Source organism: Octodon degus, unplaced genomic scaffold, assembly GCF_000260255.1.
Source record: "Octodon degus isolate 3935 unplaced genomic scaffold, OctDeg1.0 scaffold00256, whole genome shotgun sequence".
Taxonomy (NCBI): Eukaryota; Metazoa; Chordata; class Mammalia; order Rodentia; family Octodontidae; genus Octodon; species Octodon degus.
Genome location: NW_004524832.1, coordinates 1324519 through 1340420, shown reverse-complemented (window position 1 = coordinate 1340420; position 15902 = coordinate 1324519). Strand labels below are relative to the sequence as shown.

Sequence of the window (15902 nt, the reverse complement as noted above, 5' to 3'; positions counted from 1 at the left end):
AGGATGGTAATGCCTCCTGCCTTATCTTTATTGCCCAGGATTGCCTTTGATATCCTAGGTCTTTCTGGTTCCAGGTAAATTTTAGGAATGATTTCTCTAGGTCTGTGAGATATGTCGGTGGTAATCTGATAGGGATTGCGTTAAATCTGTACAGCAATTTTGGGAGTATGGCCATCTTCACAATGTTGGTTCTTCCTATCCAGGAGTTTGGAATACATTTCCATTTTTTGAAATCCTCTACCATCTATTTTTTCAGAGTACTGTAATTTTTCCTTGAAAAGATCTTTAACTTCTTTACTTAGATTAATTCCAAGGTATTTCATTTTCCTCAGTGCTATTGTAAAAGGCATTGTTTCTGTAATTTCCCTCTCGGTGTGTTTGTTGTCTGTGTACAGGAATGGGAATGCTGTTGACTTTTGGGTATTGACTTTATAACCTGCTATGCTACTGAATTTCTGTATTAATTCTAGTAGCTTCTTAGTGGAGTTTTTTTGCACTTCCAACTAATGTATCATGTCATCTGCAAATAAAGATAATTTAACTTCTTCTTTACCTATTCTTATTCCTTTTCTTTCTCTTGTCTAATGGCTCTAGCTAATGATTCCAGAACTATATTGAATAGGAGTGGTGATAGAGGACGTCCTTGTCTTGTACCCGATCTAAGAGTAAAAGATTTCAGTTTTTCCCCATTTAGGATTATGTTAGCTGTTGGCTTTTCATAAATGGCTTTTACCAGATTGAAGTAGAGGCCCTCTATTCCAATTTTCTGTAAGACTTTGAACATGTATGAGTGTTGGGCTTTGTCAAAAGCCTTTTCTGCATCAATGTCAAGTGGTTTTTAGATTTTGCTTATTGATATAGTGTGTTACATTTATAGATTTTCGAATATTGAACCATCCTTGCATCCCTGGGATGAATCCTACCTGGTCGTGATGTATGATCTTCGTGATGATTTGCTGTATTCTATTTCCTAGGATTTTATTGAGGATTTTGACATCTATGTTCATGAGGGAGATTCACCTGTAGTTCTCTTTCTTAGTTTCATCTTTCTCTCGTTCTGGAATCAGTATAATACTTGCCTCCAGGAATGATTTTGGGAGGACTGCTTACTTTTCAATTTTATTGAAGAGTTTGAGGATTATAGGGACTACAACTTCTTTAATTTTCTTGTAGAATTTAGCTGTGAATACATCTGGACCTGGACTTTTCTTTGTCGGTAGGTTTTTAATTACATTTTGTATTTCATTGGCTGTTATTGGGCTATTGAGAGTGGTTATTTCTTGTCAATTCAGTTGTGGTAATTTGTACCTTTCTAGGAATCTGTCCATTTCTTCGGTGTCTTCTATTCTATGAGCATAAAGATTCTCAAAGTAGCTATTGATAATCTTCTGAATTTCCACTGGGTCTGTAGTAATTACACCCTTTTCATTCCTTATTGCTTGTATTTGAATTTTTCTTTCCTCTTTTTGATGAGATTAGCTAGGGGCTTATCGATTTTATTTAATCTTTCAAAGATCGAGCTTTTTGCTTTTTTAATTATTTGAATTGTTTTCTTCATCTCAATTGAATTAATTTCTGCTCTAATCTTTATGATTTCTTCCCGTCTTTGGGCTGTGGGTTTGCTTTGCTCTTCCTTTTCTAGTTGTTGAAGGTAGAGCATTAGGGTATTTATTTGTTCCCATTCTGTTTTCCTAATGTGTGAGTTCACAGCTATGAATTTCCCTCTGACAACTGCTTTCATCATATCCCATAAATTCCGGTAAGTTGTGCTTGAATTTTCATTGAATTGTAGATATTGTTGAATTTCTTGTTTAGTTTCATCTGTGACCCATTGGTTGCTGAGTAGGGTGTCATTTAATTTCCATGAATTTAAGGTTTTTTTCTGGTTCGTTTTGTCATTTATTTCCAGTTTCATTGCACTGTGGTCAGATAATGTGCATGGGATAATTTCTGTTTTCTTACATACATTTAACCATGACCTATGGACCGGTATGTGGTCTATTTTAGAAAATGACCCATGTGCAGCTGAGAAAAATGTGTATTCAGCTGTGTTTGGGTGGAACCAAAGTATATGTATATGTCCACCAAGTCTGTATATGTCCACCAAGTCAAATTGTTTCCTGCTCTGGTTCAGTTCTGTTATTTCTTTGATAAGTTTTTGTGTGGTTGACCTATCTTTTGGAGATAAAGGGGTGTTAAGTTCTCCTTTTAAGATTGTGGTATTGGATATTTGATTTTTCATGAGCATTAGATCTGCTTTATATAGTTGGGTGCTCCCGTGTTTGTTGCATACATATTTATGAGTGTTACCTGTTCATCTTGAATTTTTCCCCTAACCAGTATATAGTGGCCTTCCTTATTTCGCTTGATCATTGTTGGTTTGAAGTTGAGACTGTATGAAAATAGGATTGCTACCCCTGCTTTTTTCTGAGGTGCTGGGGCATGGAGTATTGTGTTTCATCCTTTGACTTTCAGCCTATGAATTTCTTTATGAGTTTGATGTGTTTCTTGTATACAGCATATTGTTGGATTTTGTTTCCTAATCCACTGTGCCAGTCTATTTCTCTTAATTGGTGAATTGAGTCCATTTACATTGACGGTTAAAATTCAGATGTATTGATTTATGATTGACATGTTATTTCCCTGTTGTTTACTCCATTTTCTCCTGTGTTTAATTGCTTGCCCTATGTAGTTGGTTGCTTCTGATCTCATTCGTGGAGTTCTGATCATTTTGGTCCCTCTCTAGAACATCTTTCAGTAGCCTGTGTAAGGTTGGCTTTGTCATCATGAAATTCTTTAGCTGTTCTTTTTCATGGAAGTATTTCACTTGTCCATCAAACTTGAAAGAGAGTTTTGCAGGGTATAGTAGTCTGGGCTTGCATTTGTTTTCATAGAGGACCTGAAGTACTCTGCTCCATGCTCTTCTTGCCTGCATGGTTTGTGAAGAGAAGTCGGCCGTAATTCTGATGGGTTTTCCTTTGAATGTGGTCTGCTTCTTTTCCCTAGCGGCTTTCAGTAGATTATTCTTGTGCTGAATTTCTGGGATCTTGACTGTTATATGTCTTGATGTGTTTTTCATTGGGTTGAGGTTCCTTGGCATTCTGTATGCTTTGGTTACCTGAATGTCAGATTGTTTCCTCATATTTGGGAAATTTTCTGCTATTACTTCTGCTCATATTTTTTAATGTCATTTGTATTGACTCCTTCTTTCTCATTGATGCCTATTAGTCTCACATTGTTCATCGTTGCATCATCTTGCAGGTGATGGATTATTCTTTCCTGCATCCTTGTTGTTTTTAAGAGATCCTTTCTTACCTTTTCACTAGCTGCACCAGCATCTTCAAGATTTGAAACTCTCTCTTCACATTCACTTAAACGGTTTTGCCAGCTTGTGATTGAGATTTTAATTTCCTCTATATCTCTTTGACTCTGCTTCATTCGATCTATTTCTTTTCTATATTGCTCATTCAAGGAATCCATCATTTTTCTAATCTCTATTTTATTTTATCAATATCTTCTTTAGAAGCAGTTATAAATTCTTTTACTGCAGTGTTTTTTTCAGATTGGGTTTCCTGCCTATGTTTCTGTAGTTGATTCTTTACTCCAGATGCTATGAGTTCTGAGAGTTCTTTTTTTATTTCAGAAAAGAATTGTGCTCTAATTTCCTCTGTATCTTTCTGCTGTTGCTTGTTTACTATCAACGCTATTAATTCATGCATTTGAGCCGAGCTAGTGTCCTCCGCACTTGTTCTGGGTGGGCACTGAGTTTCCTCCATATGTTTCTGCATTTGATTCTTTAGTGCAGATGTTATTAATTCAGGGATTTGTTTTTTTATTTCCAATCTGAGGTCCTCTGTACCTTTTTGCAGCTGTTTCTTTATTTCAGAAGCTGTTGATTCATTGCTTTCAGCTGTGTGATTCCCAGTTTGTTCTGTGTTAGTTTCCTCTGCACTTTTTCCGGATGGGGTTGGGTTCTGAGGTTGCATTTTATTCCTTCTCGTCATTTTGTGTAGCACTGTCTTCTGACCTTTGTTGTAGATCTTTGCTGTAGTTATAACCTTCGCACGTACTGAAGTTCAGGATCAGCTCTACAAAGTTTGGACTTATCCAGCTGTGCCTGGCATGGGTCTGGCTGCTGTGCTCAGCTCCTTCCCGCTGCTGCCCTTGAGGGTGAACCTGTTGTGCCCCTGTGACAAGATGTTCTGCTCCTAAACTAGCTGAGTGGATCTATCCTCTACACTCTCTGCAGGGATTGCAGCTGCAGGTTTACACCCCAGGCATGTATGAGCTGTGCCTGGAGGGAGCAAGGTGGAGTAGGCGAGAGAGAGGAAGCTCTCCCTGACACCTACTTGGTCTCGGCTAGGACTGGGTCTGTGGGTTCCTGGAAAGTGGAAGAAATTCCTACTGGGTGGGTGGGGTGGGGGAGGTGCTGCGGAGTGGTGTGGGGATCCCAAGGGGGTGGAAGAGGGTCTCACCCATGCTGAGCCTGGGCTGGGACTGGTCCCGCAGGTGCAAGGTAGCAGGAAGCTCTCCCACACACTCAGTGGACCTGGGCTAGGACTGGGTCTGGGGATTCCTGGAAAGGGGCAGAAATTCCTACTAGTTGGGCAGGGTGGGGGAGGTGCTGGGAGTGGTGGGGTGTGTCTCGAGGGGGTGGGAGAGGGTCTGGCCCACACTGTGCCTGGCCTTTACTGGTCCCGCCATCGCAGGGTAGCAGAAAGCTCTCCCACACACTCACAGGACCTAGGCTAGGACTGGGTCTCTGCAGATGTTATTAATTCAGGGATTTGTTTTTTCATTTCCAATCTGAGTTCCTCTATACCTTTCTGCACCTGTTTCTTTATTTCAGAAGCCGTTGATTCATTGCTTTCAGCTGTGTGCTTCTCAATTTGTTCTGTGTTAGTGTCCTCTGCACTTGTTACAGGTGGGCTTGGGTTCTGAGATTGCATTTTGTTCCTTCTTGTTGTCATTTTGTGTAGCACTGTCTTCTGACCTTTGTTGTAGATCTTTGTTGCAGTTATAACCTTAGCACCTACTGAAGTTCAGGTGCAGATCTACAAAGTTTGCATTTATCCAGCTGTTCCTGGCTTGGGTCTGGCTGCTGTGCTCAGCTCCTTCCTTCCTGCTGCTGCCCTTGGGGGTGAACCTGTTGTGCCCCTCTGGCAAGATGTTCCGCTTCTGGAATGGCTGGGTGGTTCTGTCCCCTATACTCTGTAGGGATTGCAGCTGCAGGGTTTCACCCCAGGCCTGTATACCAGGCCTGAGCTGAGTCTGGAGGGGACAAGTTGGAGTAGGGGGGAGAGGCAGCTCTCGCACACACTCACCGGGCCTAGAGTAGGACTGGATCTGGGGGTTCCTGGAATGGGGCAGAAATTCTTACTCTTTGGGCAGGATATTAGGGGGTACTATGGAGTGACGGGGAGCATCCAAAGAGGGTGAAAGATGGTGTCATGCTGCGCCTGGGCTGGGACCAGGTCACGTCAGCAAAGGGTAGTTGGAAGCTCTCCCACACACTCACTGGGCCTGGGCTAGGATTGGATCTGGGGTTCCCGGAATGCAGCAAAAATTCCTCCTTGGCAGGCGGGGTAGGGGAGTTGCTGCGTAGTAATGGGTGGCATCTCACAGGGGTGGGAGAGGGTCTCACCCATGCTGTTCCTGGACTGCTATCAGTAGGTCCCGCAGGCTCAGGGTAGCGGGAAGCTCTCCCACACTCAGCAAGCCTGGGCTAGGACTCGTTCTAAGGGTTCCTTGAAAGTCGTAGAAATTCCTACTTGGTGGGCGCGGTTTGAGATATGCTGTGGAGTGATGGGTGGCATCCCAATGGGGCGGAAAAGGGTCTCGCCCATGCTGCACCTGGGCTGGAACCAGTAGGTCCTGCTGGCACAGAGTAGTCGGAAGCTCTCCCACACACTCACCGGGCCTGGGGTAGGACTGGGTCTCCACATAAGCTTAATTTTTAAGCTCAAGAGGACTTTAAAACCTAAAGGAAGGAGATTAGATTTAATGGTATTAGGACTAATGACTCCTATGTATTGAGAGAAAAGGTACAATGTGATAAGGCAAGTGTTCTTTTATCAGCCTCTCAGTTTACACTGTTTCCTAAGGCAAGAAAGTAATTCTCTGTACTTACTGAATTATAAGCCTTTATTAAGCAGCAGTTTAAAATAACTGCAATCATTTTGTTTGCCTGCCATAGGAAAGAGTAATATTAGTAGGAAGAAAGTACATTTGGATGTAAAAGCTGGAGAAAAAATTCACTCCATGGTATTTTTAACAGTACTTTTTTGGGGGAGAGTATTATACTAATTGTGAGTTTCCTTAAAAATTGTGAGTTTCCTTAAAAACATTTTTTTCTCTGAGGAAATAAAATAATACAGATGGAATTTTTGTCGTATTTTGATCACAAGTTCAATTCCTGTATTTGGATTTTGAAGTAATATTTTATATTTTAATAGTTAATTCAAAAATGTATGATCAGTGTATGACTCACTATGAAATTTTATAATTAGAAAAATATTCTTAGTTGCCATGTATCCACCAATTTTCTTTTAGAGTATCTCCCATAATATTATTATTAAAGAAAGAATATGTCAAAACAACTACTTGTTCCTTCCTCATCCTTTCATTTCCTTATTAATTCATTAGCTTCTTAGTTTCTAGAACATCGTATGATAAGTGAACAGTTCAAGAAAACAAGTACATAAGAATTTGACATAATTCTCATCAGTTAAGTAAAACAAAAAAAAATCAATAATTACATCACCATTTTATGACACACAGGGAAGATTTAACCCAAAATGTTCCATTTTCTCACAGATGTTATCCCCATTATAAAATCTATTATGTTGAAGCTAGTTTATTGATAAGATGTATCCTAAAATTTAACGTAAAGTTCCATGAGGTCAGTATTACAAATTTCAAAATTTGGGATTTTTTTTTTCCTATACTAAATAAATTATCTAAAGCTTTCATTAAACATGTCAGATAGAGTTCATAGTTAATACTTATTATTGCATTAGATATTTCAAAATACAATACATGAAGATTATGAGTTTACCACGTGCAGACTTAGTTATGCTTTTAAAATCTAGATTACAAAAGTGATATAAAATTCAAGCTTAGCAACATACCATATTAAGATAAACATCTTAATCCTCTGTGAAAAGAAAAACAAAACAAAGTCCTGATAACAGCTTTCTTTTGGTGGTGACCTGTATGGCATTAAATTTTAAGATTTCCTCTAGTTCTGCTGTCTTTGTGTCCCTTGGTCATCATAGGCAGAGCATCATTCCAGTAACTCTTCTGTCAGTATTGATGGCGACAGCCAGTCTGACCAGATCAGAAGCCATACTCCTTCCTACACTGATTAATTTCACCCCCTCCCCAACTCTTCCATATAGGCACCAGCAGGTTTTGTTTATCTAGAATGCAGAGTACCTCTTTCACATGAGATTTTTTTAATAGTAACTTAATGTAATTTTCCTGAGCATTTCACACAAAAAGGAAAAGCACATAATGTTTTTCTAAATGTGACCAGTTTTCTAAACTTTTAAAGACTTTCATATGATACATACTATAATAGGATCTTGGTTTATTTGCTGTTTGAGGTATAGTTAGTTATGGCAATTGAATGAATAAATAGAACACTGGTTATTCCAAAAGGAAAGTCCACATTCTCACTGTGAATGTTTTTAATAGTAATCATTTCATATGCTACTCAGGACCATTAGAGAAGTTACATTAATTTTCTTCAGTCTTCCTGTACATCATCCTGAAAGCCTAAGGGAATTTTGTGTTCCCAGTAGCAATTTGTGCTACTTATCAGTGCACATTTTAAACTATCTTTAAAATAATAAGTTGACATATCTGAGAATTCCTGAGGGGCTGATGCATATGTAATCTGTTAAAACATTTCTTTGAAGAGAAAATGCATGTTTGCTCAGGGTTACCCAGTTGGGAATGCTCCTGTGCTCCCTGAGTTGGCCCCCAGTTTGTCCTCAATTGTGGTTTGGAGTGGCTCCTTTTATTGTTTGTCTTTGATTGCATTCAGAGAGCAAGCCTGTTACTTCATGTAACAAGATAGTTCCTGTCTAAACACGTTGCATGTTGGCAATTTAGAGGCTGCTCTTTTGACTTCTTGGAACTTGGACAAATTTTTAACCTCTCCAAGGCAAGGTGGCTATGACAAGGTGTCAGTTACTTTCAAAAAGTAAATAAATCATAGGCTTTGAGTTTCAGTATAGTGATAAAGATAGTGTCCTCTTATGAGTGTCTCCTTCCATAAATTTGAATCATGGATTTGTGGTGACTGCTCAAACTTCAAAATAAAACACCTTAAAAGTGTGGTTTAGTGAGCCATGGATGCTGAGAGTTATAATTCACGATGAAAGAACAGTGAGTTGACTAATAAAATAAGCCAATGAACAAAAAAAGAAGCTAAGATACATTATTTGAAATTTTACCTTCCTAGGGCCGGCCTGATAGCTCAGTGGACTAGAGGGCCTGCTTAGCAGAGCACAGTGGCTGGGGTTCCACCAAATGAATTGGTGGAAACAATTTCATTTCTTTTTTTTTTTCTTTACTTGTGTATTTAGGACAGGGTCTCTTTACTACATCTAACTCGTAGTGATTCTCCTGTTTACAGTTTCCCAAGAGCTGGGATTTCAGGCTTGAGCTGCCACCACGCCCAGTCTCAATCACTGTCTCAGCACACCCCAGGGGTGGGGCCCACACTGCAGGCCCGGGCCGCTGGCCTTCAGTTGGCTGGTTTTTATCAGTTAAAGATTTTTGTAGAGCAGCCCGGCTCCCCCCTCCCCCCTCAGGTTCCTTCAGTCTAGCTTGGTCCAGCCTGGTTCCGGGAAAATGAATTCTGTTGTACAAAGAGGAGCATCCATTCAAGAAGCACCTCTCTGAGGGTGAGAAGATCTGAAAAAAATACCTGGACCAGGTTTAGGTGATAGTAGAAAAGGCTAGCAAAGCACAGATAGGGGACCTGGACAAAAAGAAATACCTGGTGCCTTCTGATCTCCCAGTTGGTCAGTTCTGCTTCTTGATCCAGAAGCAAATTCATCTCTGAGCTGAGGTCACCTTGTTTTTCTTGGTCAGCAATGTTATTCTACCCACCAGTGCCAGAGTGGGTCAGCTATGCCAGCAACACCATGAAGACTTCTTTCTATACATTGCCTACAGTGATGAAAGTGTCTACAGTCTGTGAAGCTGCTACCCTTGAGGTGGGAGATTCCATTCTACAAAGAGAGAAGTGACACCCCTTTTCTGATCTCCACCTTGTTCAGGCTCCAACACAGCCTCCCTTCTTCAGGACCTGCACTTCTTAACGATTAAGGCCCTCTTATCCAGCCCCTCTTAGCAGGAGGGTAATGGTGGACATGACCTTTTGAACCTCTCATTTGTCCTTTCTTCCCCTTTCTTTACCATCCTTTTCCACTGTGGTTTAGACTTCTTGATTATCAGTCTGTTACACCCAGTGATTGTTTTGGTTTGTGTTCCCTTTCTGTCTGGGGTCAGGGGTCAGAACCCCAAAGATCTCTTTCACAACCTTCTTTCTTGGGGGATAATAGAAGGGATTGAATTTGTGGAAGGAACATAAGAGCCACGACAATAAAAAGGAAATCAAAATTAAACTAAAACAAATTTTTTTTTTTTTTTTTTTTTTTTTTTGGTAGAACAAATCTACCTTAGGGAGAAAAACTTGCTTTGCAGTTTTAGTTTTAGTTTGTGTGTTTTTAATGCCTCTAAAACTTATGTCTGAGTTAACTCTGAGAAACAAATTATCTTAAAAAGAATGAATAAGAATATATAGTCACATATTAGTAATAATAATAGGTATAATTTTGAAGATTGCTAATGTTTTTCTGATAAGTAAAAAATATTTCTGAAGTTAATGTTTTATTCCATTTTTGTTTGACATTTTAAAAATGTATTTGTGGTATATTTTGGTTATAGTTTTTAATGTTGGGGTTAATCTAGCAATGTTGCATCAGTTAATACTACATTTTTTACTGTTTTAGAAAGACAAGTGTTGTCTAAGAAAGATCAGTAGCCTCATCTTTTTGTTTACATATGCCTGTGAGTACTTTTTAGCATGTACCACCATTATATGCTTACATATATTTCGTATTTATAAATTCTGTGTCGTTATATTATGCAACATGCATGAAAACATACAAATGTGGGCACAGGATATACCTCAGTGATAGTGATTGACTAGCATGTGTGACACTCTTGAGTTTGATCCCCAGTGACATGAAAATATGTAAAGCAGAAATGTAAAAAGATGAAATTTCGTGTGTTGAGTATCTATTCCAATACACTAATTTTGTGCCCATATTATTTATTTTTAATTTTTAATTTATTTGTTTAATGGTAGCAAAGTTTAACATTTATTGAAAATAGAAAAAAAAAAAATAGGTGGGAGAATAGGGCAGGCACAGTGAGTTTGGGCCAAGGAAAAGGAGAGAAAAATAAAAATACACCCTATAGCGTAGGGTGGGCTGTCATGAAGAAAGGCATAGTAGCCTTAACTTTGTATTCATTTATTTACTTACTACTTTTAAAATTATTAATTAATTAATTTGGTGCAGGGTCTCCCTATGCAACTCGGTCTCATAGTGATCCTCCTGTCTTAGCCACCCAGCGCTAGGATTATAGGCATGTGCCACCACACCAGGTTTCAGTGGTCAGCACCACACAGGGCTGGCCCGGGATATGGTACCAGGGACCAAACCCGAGTCCTTGCACTTTCCAGGCAGGACTGCCAAGCTACCTCCCCGGCCCTAAAGATGTTGTTTAAGTAAAACTTTGTATTGATTTCAGTACATTTAAAATTGGACTCATATTTTTCAGTTTTTAGGTTTCTACTTTTAAGCTTTTAAAAATGGTACAAGTCAGATTTTAAGCAATAAGGAGCCATGGTAGAAATGTATATATAATGGAAATAGACAAACACTCCAAGTCAGTGCTGCTGTGTCCCCTGCTCCACATGAAAAGTAGGTAAATATTTATCAATATTGTCCTGGTTGCACTATGCAAAGAGCTATCAAGGAATTAACTTTATTTTTTCAATTAATTCAATACTCATTGAGTTATATATCAGAAATATACCAAAGCATACTCTTGATTAATTTATAATATTTGATATCTGTTTTTAATTGTTTTTATGTTTCATTAGTTCTTAGTCAAAATTATAATTTTACAGAATATGAGGTGGTAGAGGCATGTATAAGTAATTTAGGAGGGTATATTAGACTTTGAACTTCAGAATCAGATAGTCTTATTTTAAAATCCATCAGCTTACTAACTATCAGACCTTGGCAATATTATCTGATATGTAAAATCGTGGTAATAATACATCCTTCCTAGATTATGAAGTTTATCTAAGATGATAGTTATGAAACACTTGGCAAATGATGACCTAATAAGTGTTGGCTTTTGTATCATTGTAATCACCATCATCATTATCTATATAGGGCAAAACTTTTATAGCCACAGCAAATTAAAGTATGTTTTTGGTATTTAGCCATCATTTGTGTGTTACACTTAACTTCCTGAAAAATCAGATACCCTACTTGAGAATTCTAACCACAAGCCTGTTTCCCAAAGTTTCCAACCAATTTCCTAAAACCTAAATACAGTGTAATATTAAATATAGAATAATATGATCTTAGGATATAAAATGTTTAAGTCATGTCTTCTCAGTGACCTTACAAGCAAATCTAGCTATTAAGGAACACTTGCTTGGTTGACACTCAGGGCTTTCCACGAAGTCTACACATGATCTGACCTTTCCATCAGTGATATTTGGAATGTAACTTGAGACTTTTCTGCCATATATCCTTTTGTTTAAAATGTTAAGTTTGAGGAATGTAGGTATAAATTGTTTCCTATATAAACATGAGCTAGAAAATGTTGAATTAAGGGAGATATGTTCCCTGAGGTATCGGTGTTAAAACCAAAAGGATTCTGTCAGAAAGGCGTTAACCGGGGTAATGTTGCAGGTGTGCCTGTTTCTTATGTTCTCATTTACTTACTGGATGGAGTGGAATGTAATTCTCGAGAAAACAAACACCTGGTTAATGTTGCATAACTTAATATATCCTTTTTTAATTCTCATATAACCTTCAATGAGAAAGTAGAAGCTTAAGACCTTATATTAATTTTCCAAAGCCCATCTGCTCTCAGTTTCCAAGTTGGAGTTCAAATCTGCTTTAATAGGTGATACTCATGAACAGCTATTTAAAAATGTGAAAACCAGCAAGAAAATTATATTGACATGTGATTCAAATTAAATATGTTGTTTTAGATTAATATTCTGTCTTTTCTACCACTACTGAAGTTATAATCCCTATCAGCAAATGCCTTTGTATGAGATACACCTTGTAAATTCTATTAATGGTATATAAGCAGTTACCCTCTGATGTGGTTTTTTTTTCCCCCCTTTTTTGTTTTTTTAAGCCATCCTTTTGTAAATGTTTCTGAAGTAAATATTTGATGCAAAGCAAAAAGAAGTTAAGAATAAGCTTAAGGAAATTGGCTAGGAGATGTTTCCGGGTTTTTGGTTATTTGCTTGTTTCATTAAATGGGGTTAAAAATCTAGGGTTTATTGGTATATTTGACGTACTAGATGCACAAGAAAATATACCTCAGTACATCAGTTGAGAGCTGAGTATGTTGTAAACTCCTGTAATTCCAGTAGTAGAGAGGCTGAGTTCAAGGCCAGCCTAAACTACATAACAAGACCCCATCTCAAGAAAAAAGAAGAAAAGGTAGTTGAATCAAGCATTGCTTAACTGCCAGCCTCCTGGAAGCATAGGATGCTAAAACAGTGAATTTTAAGTTCTGTTAGGGAGGAGAAAATGAACTTAAGAGGAAAAAGTTGATGAACGAATCACAGAATTCTAAAAGTATCTTAAAATTAGCTAGTAGGTCACTTGTATGTCAGATGCTCTAGATCAGAGTACTAGATAATTTCTTCAAATGTTAGGTCACATTTTGACTTTCCTATTTTTTAAGTAGCAGTCAAATTATTTCACTTATGTTCTGTACTGCCATAATGAAGAGTCTGAAAGTGAAATTAAAAAATAATTCTATTTATTTACAACAGGATCTGAAAGAATAAAATACCCAATACAATTACCTAAAGAGGTAACACCCTCCTACATTGAAAACTATAAAACATTCTTATGAGACATTAAAGAACAGCTGAATAAATGGAAAAACATCTCACACTTATGGATTGAAAGACTTGTATGAAGATGTTGGTACAAATGACACTTTGGTTCATGGACTTAATTCATCCCATAATTCTAAGGAAGATGGCCACATTCATATCATTTGCAAATTAACATAAGATCATAAAACCGTTAGGAGACATGAAGATAAATCTTTTTTTCCCCATAATTTTGTTGAGAGACATATAGCAATGAGACAGTTTCAAATCAAATTGGTAGGACAGTTTCAATAATTAACACATTGCATACTCTCTTCTAGTGGTTATTCGCTGTACAAGATGCAAACATGATATCCTATTTGCAAACATTATTAGAACAAACCCCTCTATTCATTAAGAGAATGTAACTATATATCTATCCTAACTATTTTGAATACACAGATACAAAATGGACATTCATCTGTATCCCCTTTTTCGTTTAGTTCTGTCATTTGAATGTTATAGGTGTATTAACTCGGCAAATATTCTAAAAGAGTCCAGTAGTCCATAATAGTATTGCATCCTCCGCTTGACTGGCAGTGTCAGAGATTGTTTACCTGAGTCCCCGACAGCTCAACATAACAGCATGGCTTTACTTCTTATACTTCGTTTTTATACTTTTCTGCTGAATGGTTGAGACCAAGATAAAGCAAGACCTGTGCAACAAGAGTTGTAGCTTTTGGATCTGATAAGGTCAATCAAATCCCCTCAGGAGATAAATCTTAAGTGATTTTGGATTTCATAGTAGTTTCTTAAGTATGATATCAAAAGCACATGAGAGAAACAGGTTTAGTGAAAGCTTTTGCCTCAAACTGTGAGTCCAGACCATAAGACATCAAAACTATTATAAAAAATAGATGCATCTAAGCAAATTCCTCTAACTTAGTTAAATAATCTGTGATAATTTTTATTTGTTGGTAGTTAACCTGCATAGAATAACTAGCATCTAGATTCTGCATCTAGAAGTTTATTCAGAGTTTACAAAACTATCAATGCTTTGAACAAAATGTACCAAAGCCTTTGGAGTGGTATATTTAGACATCGAAGGTAGTTAGGAATATTCTCCAGAAAGCTACTAAAGTGATACTGATATTGAGGCATGAAACTCCCGACTTGAAAGATACCTGAGATGAGTTTATGTTCTCTAAAACCGAAGAATGAATTTTAGGAATCACAGAGGTTAAGAGCAAAAACCTACATTTATTGGAGAAAAGAAAGCTTCTGTCCAAGAAAGGGTCAAAAGGGGACTTGAGCAGGTTTTCCCAGGATTTTCTAAGGATTTTTATAGGGCAAAACCATGAGGTGAGGCAGGTCTAAGGTGCAAAACATGGGAACTTGCTAGGTGGCATGAGGTGGGACAATGCAATGGTCAACCAATAAGACTACAAGCACAATTGTTCAGGTAAAATTGATTTCCAGGACCAAGTGGGAAAACGAGTCATGTAGCAAGTAGGCATGAATGTCGCACAGGGGCTTATCAGGTAAGGGTTTGATTAGTGACTCTTCCTGGCTTCCTCAATGTGATTATCAGTCCGGGATGCTGGGATGATTATCTTCAGGAACATAAGCATTTGTTTGATCTTTTATCTTGAGCTCTGGGCCACAGCTGAAATGTCTGTTGCACCCACAGTTGCAAAGTATCTTGCCTTCCATACTGGCTCTTTCTAAGGCTTAGCCCTGTCTGGCTATCTGTAATATTTCTATCTAATTTAGCTGCCTACAACAATGCTTCTCAAACAATTTAAGAAATAGCCATTGTTATAGAGTTCATTGTGCTAGTTTTCTCCTTTCACTCTCCAGATGTTTTTGCCTTTTATCCGTATTGCATATGAATGTCCATAAAAGGAGGGGAAGGGTGACTGTAATGGCCTGTGGATGGTGTGGCAATGGGGAATAATCAACAAGAGCTTAGAAGAGAGAAAGAAGTTTGGATATAGCTTCTCAATTGTTCCTGCCCTGAAACCTCAATTTTAGGGTTGGCTAAGGGTCCCTTTGTCACTACTAAGTTTTGAGAACAAAATCTCTTACCTCTTATTACTCTTTCAGGCTCATAAACAGAAACAGCTTCCTGGAGTTGCTGGACTCTGGATTCATCAGCATCCTTTAGTCTTTTCAACAGAACTGGAAAATATTTTCTAAATTAATTTCCTTTTAAAATCCCTACCACATCCCTAACTCCCTCCCCCTCTCTAACTCCCTTCCTTTCTTCCTCCTTTCCTCCTTTCCTTCCTACCCCTCCCTCCACACTCCCTCTTTGTCTCCCTCCATCCCTTCATCTCTTCATCTCCCTTTCTGTTTGACAAGTAAAGAGTATGTGTGTAGTGTATATTTGTGGAAAACATGCCATTTTGACATGGAGCTGTACCTTGGTATTCACTGTTAATTGGTTCCCAGAGGCATGATGAGTACCACACAAATGTTTTGTTTGGAAAGAGTAATGAATCAGAAGGCCATGAATGCTGACAGGTTCTAGTTTGCACATCAAGTACAAATGAGTACTGGGACAAAATTTGTTTGTCAAACTCAGTCAAATAGAAATGTGACTAGTTTCAGAGCAGCCAACTACCAAGACAATGATATATATGTGTTTACTGTGAAATGACTCAGACAGGGTATTTAAAATATATATTACCTCACATACTTTAAAAGAGAACACTTAAATTATAGATAGATAGAT

At 38.0% G+C, this 15902-nt stretch overlaps 1 protein-coding gene and 1 pseudogene across 4 annotated transcripts in view; both read left to right on the top strand.

Annotated features, from left to right (window-relative positions):
* The window catches only part of Spata5 (spermatogenesis associated 5), a 344203-nt gene that overhangs the window by 241326 nt on the left and 86975 nt on the right, over window positions 1-15902 (top strand). The window lies entirely within an intron of this gene.
* Window positions 8879-9214, top strand: LOC105740987 (annotated as a pseudogene).